Source organism: Bufo bufo, chromosome 5, assembly GCF_905171765.1.
Source record: "Bufo bufo chromosome 5, aBufBuf1.1, whole genome shotgun sequence".
Taxonomy (NCBI): Eukaryota; Metazoa; Chordata; class Amphibia; order Anura; family Bufonidae; genus Bufo; species Bufo bufo.
In genome coordinates, this window is record NC_053393.1 from 107,303,573 (window position 1) to 107,316,882 (window position 13,310).

Sequence of the window (13,310 nt, forward strand, 5' to 3'; positions counted from 1 at the left end):
GCTCCATTCAGATGTCCGTATGTTTTTTACGGATCCACGGATACATGGATCGGATCCGCAAAACACATACGGACATCTGAATGGAGCCTTATAGGGGGGTGATCAATGACAGGGGGGTGATCACCCCATATAGACTCCCTGATAACCCCCCTGTCATTGATCACCCCCCTGTCATTGATCGCCCCCCTGTAAGGCTCCATTCAGATGTCCGTATGTTTTTTACGGATCCACGGATACATGGATCGGATCCGCAAAACACATACGGACATCTAAATGGAGCCTTATAGGGGGTTGATCAATGACAGGGGGGTGATCACCCCATATAGACTCCCTGATCACCCCCCTGTCATTGATAACCCCCCTGTCATTGATCACCCCCCTGTCATTGATCACCCCCCTGTAAGGCTCCATTCAGATGTCCGTATGTTTTTTACGGATCCACGGATACATGGATCGGATCCGCAAAACACATACGGACATCTGAATGGAGCCTTACAGGGGGGTGATCAATGACAGGGGGGTGATCACCCCATATAGACTCCCTGATCACCCCCTTGTCATTGATCACCCCCCTGTCATTGATCGCCCCCCTGTAAGGCTCCATTCAGATGTCCGTATTTTTTTTACGGATCCACGGCTACATGGATCGGATCCGCAAAACACATACGGACATCTAAATGGAGCCTTATAGGGGGGTGATCAATGACAGGGGGGTGATCACCCCATATAGACTCCCTGATCACCCCCCTGTCATTGATCACCCCCCTGTCATTGATCACCCCCCTGTAAGGCTCCATTCAGATGTCCGTATGTTTTTTACGGATCCACGGATACATGGATCGGATTCGCAAAACACATACGGACATCTGAATGGAGCCTTACAGGGGGGTGATCAATGACAGGGGGGTGATCACCCCATAAAGACTCCCTGATCACGCTCCTGTCATTGATCACCCACCTGTCATTGATCACCCCCCTGTCATTGATCACCCCCTGTAAGGCTCCATTCAGACATTTTTTTGGCCCAAGTTAGCGGAAATTTTTTATTTTTTTTCCTTACAAAGTCTCATATTCCACTAACTTGTGTCAAAAAATAAAATCTCACATGAACTCACCATACCCCTCATGGAATCCAAATGCGTAAATTTTTTTAGACATTTATATTCCAGACTTCTTCTCACGCTTTAGGGCCCCTAGAATGCCAGGGCAGTATAAATACCCCACATGTGACCCCATTTCGGAAGAAAGACACCCCAAGGTATTCCGTGAGGGGCATATTGAGTCCATGAAAGATTGACATTTTTGTCCCAAGTTAGCGGAAAGGGAGACTTTGTGAGAAAAAAAAATAAAAAATCAATTTCCGCTAACTTGTGCCAAAAAAAAAAAAATTCTATGAACTCGCCATGCCCCTCATTGAATACCTTGGGGTGTCTTCTTTCCAAAATGGGGTCACATGTGGGGTATTTATACTGCCCTGGCATTTTAGGGGCCCTAAAGCGTGAGAAGAAGTCTGGGATCCAAATGTCTAAAAATGCCCTCATAAAAGGAATGTGGGCCCCTTTGCGCATCTAGGCTCCAAAAAAGTTTCACACATCTGGTATCACCATACTCAGGAGAAGTTGGGCAATGTGTTTTGGGGTGTCATTTTACATATACCCATGCTGGCTGAGAGAAATATCTCGGCAAAAGACAACTTTTCCCATTTTTTATACAAAGTTGGCATTTGACCAAGATATTTATCTCAGCCAGCATGGGTATATGTAAAATGACACCCCAAAACACATTGCACAACTTCTCCTGAGTATGGTGATACCAGATGTGTGAAACTTTTTTGCAGCCTAGGTGGGCAAAGGGGCCCACATTCCAAAGAGCACCTTTAGGATTTCACAGGTCATTTACCTACTTACCACACATTAGGGCCCCTAGAATGCCAGGGCAGTATAACTACCCCACAAGTGACCCCATTTTGGAAAGAAGACACACCAAGGTATTCCGTGAGGGGCATGGCGAGTTCCTAGAATTTTTTATTTTTTGTCACAAGTTAGCGGAAAAATTATGATTTTATTTTTTTTTTTTTTCTTACAAAGTCTCATATTCCACTAACTTGTGACAAAAAATAAAAACTTCCATGAACTCACTATGCCCATCACGAAATACCTTGGGGTGTCTTCTTTCCAAAATGGGGTCACTTGTGGGGTAGTTATACTGCCCTGGCATTTTAGGGGCCTGAATGCATGAGAAGTGGTTTGAAATCAAAATCTGTAAAAAATGGCCGGTGAAATCCGAAAGGTGCTCTTTGGAATGTGGGCCCCTTTGCCCACCTAGGCTGCAAAAAAGTGTCACACATCTGGTATCACCGTACTCAGGAGAAGTTGGGCAATGTGTTTTGGGGTGTCTTTTTACATATACCCATGCTGGGTGAGATAAATATGTTGGCAAAAGACAACTTTTCCCATTTTTTTATACAAAGTTGGCATTTGACCGAGATATTTATCTCACCCAGCATGGGTATATGTAAAATGACACCCCAAAACACATTGCCCAACTTCTCCTGAGTACGGCAATACCAGATGTGTGACACTTTTTTGCAGCCTAGGTGGGCAAAGGGGCCCACATTCCAAAGAGCACCTTTCGGATTTCACCGGCCATTTTTTACAGATTTTGATTTCAAACTACTTCTCACGCATTCGGGCCCCTAAAATGCCAGGGCAGTATAACTACCCCACAAGTGACCCCATTTTGGAAAGAAGACACCCCCAGGTATTTCGTGATGGGCATAGTGAGTTCATGGAAGTTTTTATTTTTTGTCACGAGTTAGTGGAATATGAGACTTTGTAAGAAAAGAAAAAAAATCATCATTTTCCGCTAACTTGTGACAAAAAATAAAAAATTCTAGGAACTCGCCATGCCCCTCACGGAATACCTTGGGGTGTCTTCTCTCCAAAATGGGGTCACTTGTGGGGTAGTTATACTGCCCTAGCATTCTAGGGGCCATAATGTGTGGTAAGTAGTTTGAAATCAGAATCTGTAAAAAATGGCCGGTGAAATCCGAAAGGTGCTCTTTGGAATGTGGGACCCTTTGCCCACCTAGGCTGCAAAAAAGTGTCACACATGTGGTATCGCCGTACTCAGGAGAAGTTGGGCAATGTGTTTTGGGGTGTCATTTTACATATACCCATGCTGGGTGAGATAAATATCTTGGTCAAATGCCAACTTTGTATAAAAAAATGGGAAAAGTTGTCTTTTGCCAAGATATTTCATCTTCTCCTAGACAACTTATTTCAGCCATGCCTCATCTCTGCAGAGATTAACACATAGACATCTTAGGTTCCTCACTTTTTTATCATTCTCCCCATCCTCAAGTCCCACAAGTATTATCCTGCTGTTCTCTGTGCTCCCTAATACCCTCAAATACTATCCAGAAGAAATAATAGTGCCAAAGAAATAGTTCCCCCTATAGTAATTGTGCTCCTCAAAGCCCCACCAATAATAATTCCCTTCATTAGTAATAGAGCCCCCTCCAGTGCCCCTGTTATAGGACATATCAATTATTAATATTTGGAATTTAATATTAATAATTCATATTAATAAATAGGCAATTACTACTGACTCCGCCTACTTCCTATCTCTATCTCTCTGTTCATTTACCTTCCTGAATTGCGTGTCTGTACTAAACTATAGTGGCGGCGACTGAAAACTCTATATACCGTATTTTGATTAAATACATTTATTAAAACAATACAAAGTTTACAGTCTATTATTTTCTACTACGTACAGTACAGACCAAAAGTTTGGACATACCTTCTCATTCAAAGAGTTTTCTTTATTTTCATGACTGTGAAGGCATCAAAACTATGAATTAACACATGTGGAATTATATACATAACAAACAAGTGTGAAACAACTGAAAATATGTCATATTCTAGGTTCTTCAAAGTAGCCACCTTTTGCTTTGATTACTGCTTTGCACACTTTTGGCATTCTCTTGATGAGCTTCAAGAGGTAGTCCCCTGAAATGGTCTTCCAACAGTCTTGAAGGAGTTCCCAGAGATGCTTAGCACTTGTTGGCCCTTTTGCCTTCACTCTGCGGTCCAGCTCACCCCAAACCATCTCGATTGGGTTCAGGTCCGGTGACTGTGGAGGCCAGGTCATCTGGCGCAGCACCCCATCACTCTCCTTCATGGTCAAATAGCCCTTACTTTCAAAGTTTTCCCAATTTTTCGGCTGACTGACTGACCTTCATTTCTTAAAGTAATGATGGCCACTCGTTTTTCTTTACTTAGCTGCTTTTTTCTTGCCATAATACAAATTCTAACAGTCTATTCAGTAGGACTATCAGCTGTGTATCCACCTGACTTCTCCTCAACACAACTGATGGTCCCAACCCCATTTATAAGGCAAGAAATCCCACTTATTAAACCTGACAGGGCACACCTGTGAAGTGAAAACCATTTCAGGGGACTACCTCTTGAAGCTCATCAAGTGAATGCCAAGAGTGTGCAAAGCAGTAATTTAAAGCAAAAGGTGGCTAATTTGAAGAACCTAGAATATGACATATTTTCTGTTGTTTCACATTTGTTTGTTAGGGCTCTTTCACACCTGCGTTCTTTTCTTCCGGCAAAGAGTTCCGTCGTCGGGGCTCTATGCCGGAAGAATCCTGATCAGGATTATCCAAATGCATTCTTAATGGAGTGAAATCCGTTCAGGATGCATCAGGATGTCTTCAGTTCTGGAACGGAACGTTTTTTGGCCGGAGAAAATACTGCAGCATGCTGCGCTTTTTGCTCCGGCCAAAAATCCTGAAGACTTGCCGCAAGGCCGGATCCGGAATTAATGCCCATTGAAAGGCATTGATCCGGATCCGGCCTTAAGCTAAACGTCGTTTCGGCGCATTGCCGCATCCGACTTTTAGCTTTTTCTGAATGGTTACCATGGCTGCCGGGACACTAAAGTCCTGGCAGCCATGGTAAAGTGTTGGGGGGAAGCAGCATACTTACCGTCCGTGCGGCTCCCGGGGCGCTCCAGAGTGACGTCAGGGCGCCCCAAGCGCATGGATCACGTGATCGCATGGACACGTCATCCATGTGCATGGGGCGCTCTGACATCATTCTGGAGCGCCCCGGGAGCCGCACGGACTGTAAGTATACCGCTCCCCCGCTCCCCGCTCCTACTATGGCAGCCAGGACTTTAATAGCGTCCTGGGTGCCATAGTAACACTGAACGCATTTTGAAGACGGATCCGTCTTCAAATGCTTTCAGTTCACTTGCGTTTTTCCGGATCCGGCGTGTAATTCCGGCAAGTGGAGTACACGCCGGATCCGGACAACGCAAGTGTGAAAGAGGCCTTATGTATATAATTCCACATGTGTTAATTCATAGTTTTGATGCCTTCAGTGTGAATCTACAATTTTCATAGTCATGAAAATAAAGAAAACTCTTTGAATGAGAAGGTGTGTCCAAACTTTTGGTCTGTACTGTATATATATATATATATATAGTAAAACATCACACACTACAATAACACTACCTACACTAAATAAAAGTCACAATACCCTCTAATTTTCCACCCACCATCTAAGCACACACATACACACAATAATAGCAACACCATCCCCAGTGGCGTACATAGAGAAGTGAGGGCCCCATAGCAAGGATCTAACCAGGCCCCCCACAAGGACAGAAGGGTTTCTGCCTAAACCCCTTTCAATGACCCTTGGGCCATTTTTTCACTGCCTCATTTGCAAAAAGTTTTTCCTTTAGAGGGTAGAATCCTGACCAAGTTTTTACCTCCAGTAGATGAGGAGATAATCCGAACTAAGTCTGGGCCCCCTCTTGCCCTGGGCCCCATAGCAGTCACATGATCTGCCGCTATGGTAGTTACGCCCCTGACCCTCCCCACCTAACAGTAAACTGTCCATGAGGAGGTAAAAAGGGGTAAAAGTGTATTATAGGGTAGAGTGGCAAGGTAGGGGTTAATACGGGGATAAGGCAGTACAGGGGTCCAATGGTAATGCGAATAATCAATGTAGGGCAATGCAGGGGTTAAATTATAATGGCAGGGCAATGCAGGTATGGCATGCAGGGTAAATAATAATGGCACGGGAATGCAGGATGCAGAGGTTAAATCAGGGCAATGAAGGGGTTAATAATCAATACAGATATGTCAATGCAGGGGTTAAATAATACAATGCAGGATACAGGGGTATGGCAATGTAGGGTTTAAATCAGGGCAATGCAGAGGTTTATATGCAGGGGTTAATTATCAGTGGGTTTCAGGGGTACTTAGCCAGCCAATGCTCATTCTCGCTTGTGCTCGCTGTCCCGTTGTTGATTCTTGCTTCATGGAGGGGCTGCTCGGCTCAACTGATGAGCGCTCCACCGCCGGATTATTTACGAGGGCTGGTGCGGTGATATGACGTCACCGCAGCAGCCCGTGCACCTGGCACTTCTAGACGGAGGATCGCTGTGATCCTCCTGCCCTTGAAGTAGCCGCGCACCTCCGATAATGTAATTACAGCGCCGGAGGTGCCAGACATTCCACAAGCGACCAAGGCAGCGGATCTCTTTGATCTCCTGTCTTGTTGTACCGCACATCTCCGGCGCTGCCCAATACAGTGCCAGAGGTGTTTAGCACAATTTTTGATTGGCCTGTAACTGGACACATTTGTCCAGTTATCTGGCATCTCCCTCCTGTAGGCGCTCTGGCATGCGCTAGCAGGGGGATTCTCAGCAGCTGGGGGGGGGGCAACCGTGATTTGGGGACATTACTGGGGTCATGTTTATATATAAATATATATATATATATGTATTATTTTTATTTTATTTCTGGGGCATATATCCATATATATTGTAAGAAGGTAACTGGAATCATCGTGGATGGAAGGTGTGTGTCACTGAGTTTCCTGGCCTCAGTGAAGCAAGAGCCGGTATTTTATGTGTCAGCAGCAGCTATTGCTAATTGACACCTTAAGAGTTAGCATGGCTGTCAAAGCTGATCCAGGACGGCTCTTACTGGGAATAGTCAAAGTCTGTGGTGGGTGACTACTCCCCATGTTCCAGGTCGGGTTTTGCCAGGCATAAAAACCAGCCAGCACTGCCAGGTGTGGTGTATTTACCTCCCTCTAACAGTGGAGCTCTGGAGTCTGTGTGCTGTGAACTGAGAGCTGTGCTGGGATTTGAGGTTTGAGCTGGGCTCGAGGACTCAGACCCCTCTAAAGGTGAACAGCCTGCCTATGGACTTGATGAGGCTAAACTGCTAACAGGGTGTGAATTAATACCCAGGAGAAAAGGTGACTTTTATTGTTTATGGACTTTCCTTGTGTGTGAACAAACACCAAGCCTCCTGTGTTTTGTGATACACCTTATCTGCATTTTGTTATACACCAATGTGTGAATAAACACCACTGTTTCATTCAAGAACTGTGTACTTTGCCTCTACAGTATACTGCATCTGCTAGTCCTGACTACCAGAGCGAATCCCCACAATTGGTGGTTGATGCGGCCAAGCACATTGAGGCTGGCGTGAACGCGATATATTTTTGGGTTAGCATTTTTTGGGCACAGTTGTATGTCGTACATCAAACCCAGGTGTATTTTAACCCGTGCCCCACGACAAAATGGAGGCTGTTGTGAAGGCCCTCATGGAGGCTAATTTGCAGCAGTGAGAGACCAACCTACACCAACGGGAGGCTAATAAGCAGCAGCAAGAGACCAACCAGTTGCTGCTACAACATGTGATGGCTTTGCAGACAGCAGGAGCAACCCCAAGCGTCCACGATGCCTGGAAAGCAGTCCGTGCAGAGATCCCTAAGATGACACCTGCAGACGACATCGAAACCTACCTGGCGATGTACGAGAAAGTGGCCACCAGGAAAAAGCTGCTTCGAGACCAGTGGGCTGAGGTCCTCGCTCCTTTCCTGGCATCAGAGTCTCAGCGGGACACCTGGATGTTCGGGTTCGACGGGTTCGGCCGAACTTCACAGAAAAGTTCAAGTTCGGGACCCGAACTTGATCCGAACCCGAACGCCATTGAAGTCAATGGGGACCCGAACTTTTGAGCACTAAAATGGCTCTAAAAATGTCATGGAAAGGGCAAGAGGGCTGCAAATGGCATCAAAATGTGGTTAAGAGCATGGTGAGTAGGGAAATGACTTTAAATAACATAAAATATGTAAAAATAAAAAATAATAATATTGATCTAGGAGAACGAAGTCCATATGGAGTAGGGGGTTGAGGAGGCGGTGGATGTGCCGGTGTAGGTGGAAGCGGCGGTGGAGGAGGTAGCCTACACTGCTTTTTGGTTTTAAATTTATTTTTACTTTTTTAAATTAGGGTACACCCCAAAACATTGGGAAATATAACCTAAGGTAACCCCCTCCAGTCGTGCTAAACACACGTTCAGACAAGACACTGGCTGCAGGGCAGGCCAGCACCTCCAAGGCGTAAAGGGCAAGCTCAGGCCATGTGCCCAATTTGGAAACCGAGAAATTGCAGGGGGCAACCCATCAGTCAGTACGTGTAGGCGTGTGCAAACATACTGCCCCACCATATTGCATGTCCCCGTGATGTTCACGATCCAATTGGATATCTGCTCTATCAACTTTCGATGTTCTTTTCTGCGCCTACCATGTTGATCACGGTTAGCGGCAAATCAGGGTTCCACGCCAGAGAGGGAGCGTGAGAAAGAGAGACCACATCCAAGGGAGGTTAATGGATGAAATTTAATTGTGATCGAGCAGAAATGTGGGACAAATTATTAAAGCAGAAGAATTGAAGGAAAGGAGGGGACGCACTGCAATTACCCACTCTCCGACTCGGGGAGGTAGTGACAATAAATAACAATACAGGACTCTTAAGATGCCCTGTTATTGGAATGATTAATAAAAAATTATAGGGAATGTCACTGGGGTATTTTGGATTTAGAAACGTTAGACAGGAGAGGCCCTGCTGCCGCTTTGTTGACTCTAGATAACTTCTGCCTGATCGCACGGTCCTGTGACGTCCACGATCCATTTGGATATCTTCTCTACCAACTTTCGATGTTCTTTTCTGAGCCTACCATGTTGATCACGGTTATCGGCGAATCAGGGTTCCACGCCGGAGAGGGAGCGTGAGAAAGGGAGACCTCATCCAAGGGAGGTCAATGGCTGCAATGGGATGGAGCGGAAATGTGGGACAAGTTATTAAAGCAGAAGGATCGAATGAAAGGGCCAATTAAAGACGAACTTTACGAATTTAATTCCCTGTCACCTATGCAGAGTAGGGGTTTTTCATCGCCAGAAATGGGTTAATGTCACCCACCAATGGAACAGATGATTTTTTAAAATTTCGGTCCCTGTCACCTTTGCAGAGCAGGGGTTTATTCACGGCAAAAATTTTAAAATGTCACCCAAGAATGTAACAGAAAAATTTGTGAAAATTATTAACCTGTCTATTAGGTAGAGCAGGGGTCTATCACAGCCAAAAATTGGTGAATTTCACCCGAATATGTAACAGACAAATTAATGATTTTTTTTTACCTGTCTACTAGGTATAGCAGGGGTATATTACAGCCAAAAATTGGTGAATTACACCCGAATATGTAACAGACAAATTAGTGAAATGTTACCTGTCTACTAGGTAGAGCAGGGGTATATCACACCCAGAAATTGGTGAATTTCACCCGAATATGTAACAGACAAATTAGTGAAATGACATAAAATAAAATACGTACAAATTTTAAAAAATAAACTTGATTTATGAGGTGGAGGTCCATATGGAGTAGAAGTTTGAGGAGGCGGTGGACGTAGCGGTGTAGGTGGAAGCGGCGGTGGAGGAGGACGAGGTAGCCAACACTGGTTTTTGGTTTAAATTTTTTATTTTTTTTTTTTTTAAATTAGGGTACACTCCAAAAGAGTGTGAAATATCCAAAATACAACAATGGGCAATTGCGCTGCAGTATAACAATGGCTGCTTAGTGCCAGTATACATGTCTATTCTGCACAAGGTACAGACAAGTCCTGAGGGATCCATGCCTGGTTCATTTTGATGAACGTGAGCTTGTCCACATTGGCTGTGGACAGGCGGCTGCGCTTGTCTGTGATGACACCCCCTGCCGTGCTAAACACACGTTCAGACAATACACTGGCTGCAGGGCAGGCCAGCACTTCCAAGGCGTAAAGGGCAAGCTCAGGCCATGTGCCCAATTTGGAGACCCAGAAGTTGAAGGGGGAAGACCCATCAGTCAGTACGTGTAGGCGTGTGCACCCATACTGCTCCACCATGCTGGTGAAATGCTGCCTCCTGCTAAGACGTTCCATATCAGCTGGTGGTGCTGGTTGTTGTGGCGTGCTGACAAAGCTTTTCCACATTTCAGCCATGCTAACCCTGCCTTCTGAGGTGCTGGTGGTGCCAAAGCTGCGTTGGCGACCTCTTCCTCCTCCTCTGCCTTTGCCTTGTGCTTCCACTGTGCCCCCGCTGTCAGGTGGAAATGCCACCAGCAGCGCATCTACCAGCATGCGCTTGTACTCGCGCATCTTACGATCACGCTCCAGTGACGGAATTAAGGACAGTACGTTGTCCTTGTAACGGGGATCCAGCAGCGTGGCCACCCAGTAATCAGCACAAGTTAGAATGTGGGCAACTCAGCGGTCGTTGCGGAGACACTGCAGTTTGTAATCGCTCATGTGTGCCAGGCTGCCCAGAGGCAACGAAAAACTGTCCTCTGTGGGAGGTGTATCGTCTGTGTCCTCTGTATCCCCCCATCCACGCACCAGTGATGGCCATGAGCTATTCTGGGTGCCACCCTGCTGTGAACATGGTTCCTCCTCCTCCATCTCCTCCTCCTCATCCTCCACCTCGTCATCCTCCAGAACTGTGCCCTGGCTGGACAATTGTGTACCTGGTGTTTGTGGGTGCAGGAACCCACCCTCGGAGCCACTTGGGAATGACTGGCTGGAAACCCTATGAAATGATCCCTCTTCCTGAATATAATACGTATGGAGCAGGTGAGGCTAGGCGGCACTGCCTTAACTGAAATAGCCTTATGAGTAATAGGAAACCGCTGCTGTGGTTGATGCTCCGTAGCGTGGTGCTCAGCGAAGTAGAGGTTAGATTAATGAATCATAATCTGGAGAGAAGTAATAAAGAAGATCGCGGAACTCACCGGAGGAGATTCAATGTTGCTGCTTTATTCAAATGCTTCAAGAGAAGTAGTGCATGTAGAATCCAGGGGCGGACACACTGTAGCAAGCGGCGATGGCCGTTTCGCGCGGAGGATCGCGCTTCTTCTGGCTGCTGTGCACGTCATTGCGCAGACCTGCGCTTTATAGAGGCGGACTCAGAGCGGCCGGCACCATCAGCCGCAGCTGTGCGCCCGTGGATCTATGACGTGATTTAAAAACATGGGACCAGCATGGACAGGTACAAACACACAAACTGGGGGAAGGTATTCATGAGATCCATTTCATATAGCGATGCCTATTAAGTATAGGCGCACAGTGGCAAACTCATATACATATAGCAAAAAAGGGACCAATTGTAACAGTGCACAATCATGTGCGATTATTAATACCGCAGCCTATCAAGGAATTGCATAGGAGGCAAGTTCATATATGGTGTGAGTGTGGGAAACTGGGTGTACCTATTCGCCCCCTAAGATTTACGCATCCCGCTTACAAAAACACGGACATGTCGTTTTTATCATTTAACCCTGCCGCTCCCATCGCTCCAGTTCGCATAATCCACCTTGCCTCCCTCTGCAGGAGTAAGCGGTGCCGATCACCCCCCCTGGGGATAGGTCGGACATGTTCCACCCCCGCAAAGGATAGACAACGTGGATGAGCATCGGGAGCGGTGCGGATATGGTCAATAAGACGCGGGCTGCCTCTCCCCGACCGTATGGAACCGACATGTTCACGGATGCGTTCAAATAGGGGGCGAATCGTTTTACCTATGTAAAAGCGTTTACAAGGGCAGAAAACCACATACACCACATGAGAAGTGCGGCAGTTAATAAAATCACGTACAACGTGTTTTATTCCCCCAATCCGTAAATCCTTACTACAGACATTGAGTGCGCAGAACGAGCAATGGCCACATTTGTAATTCCCTCTGGGTTTCTTAAGCCAGGTCACATCTGGGGGCGTATTCAATACGCTACTGACCAGCTTGTCCTTAATTGTAGGGCACCTTCTAAATGTGACCAGAGGTCGTTCATTGGCAAGGCTGCTGAGAGAGGGGTCCCCCTTCAATAAGTCCCAATTTTGGTTGATCGTCTGCCTGATTATATCTGCGGCAGGACTGTATTGATAGGAAAAAGCGAAGCGCAAAGGTGTAGCATCCTTTTTCCTCTCCATGAGTAAAGCGTTACGGTCCAGTTTTGAAGCCCTTTGTAGGGCCGCTGAGACGCTTCTCGATGGATAACCCCTGTCCAGAAGCCTACCACCAAGTTCCCTGGCTTGTCTATGAAAGCCCGCATCGGTATCATTTATCCTACGTAAACTGACAAATTGTCCGTACGGGACAGCCCGTTTGACCGATGGCGGGTGGAAACTGGTCTGGTGGAGGAGCGAGTTAGTCGCCGTGGGCTTACGATAGCCACTAGTGTGTACAACTCCCTCTTTGACAGTAGCATGCACGTCCAGAAAATCGAGAGATCCACCACCAAAGTTGATGGTGAACTTCATATTCATCCGGTTACGTGCATTGAGGTGATCCACGAACGCGTTACAGGACGCCTCACTCCCCGACCAGACCAGAAAAACGTCGTCCACGTATCTTAAAAACAAGTGAATATGCCGTAGGAAGGGGTTATCCACGAGAAGATATACGTCTCTTCAAATACCGCCTGGTACAGGTTGGCAAATGTGCACGAGACAGGTGTGCCCATTGCAGTACCTAGTACCTGGCGGTACCACTGACCATGAAACTGAAAAACATTATTAGTAAGGACGAGGTCCAATGCTTCATGGATGAAGTTTTTGAACGCCACATCCTTATCGCTTCTGCTAAGGACTTGGCTAATTGCACAAAGTCCTAAATCATGGGGGATTCTAGTGTATAAGCTTTCGACGTCCAAGGACACCAGGTTAAACCCTCTCTGCCACTCAAGGGACCCGAGTGCCCGGAGAAAGTCACCTGTGTCCATTAGGTACGTCGGGGTGCTAGCTAGCAGCGGTCTGAGGAGCCAATCGATATAACCGGATAAGGGCTCAGTCACTGACCCGATCCCGGCGATGATGGGACGTCCAGGAGGTCGGGTCAGTGATTTGTGAATTTTTGGCACAAAGTACCATACAGGGACTTTAGGGAAGGCAGGGATAAGTCGATCT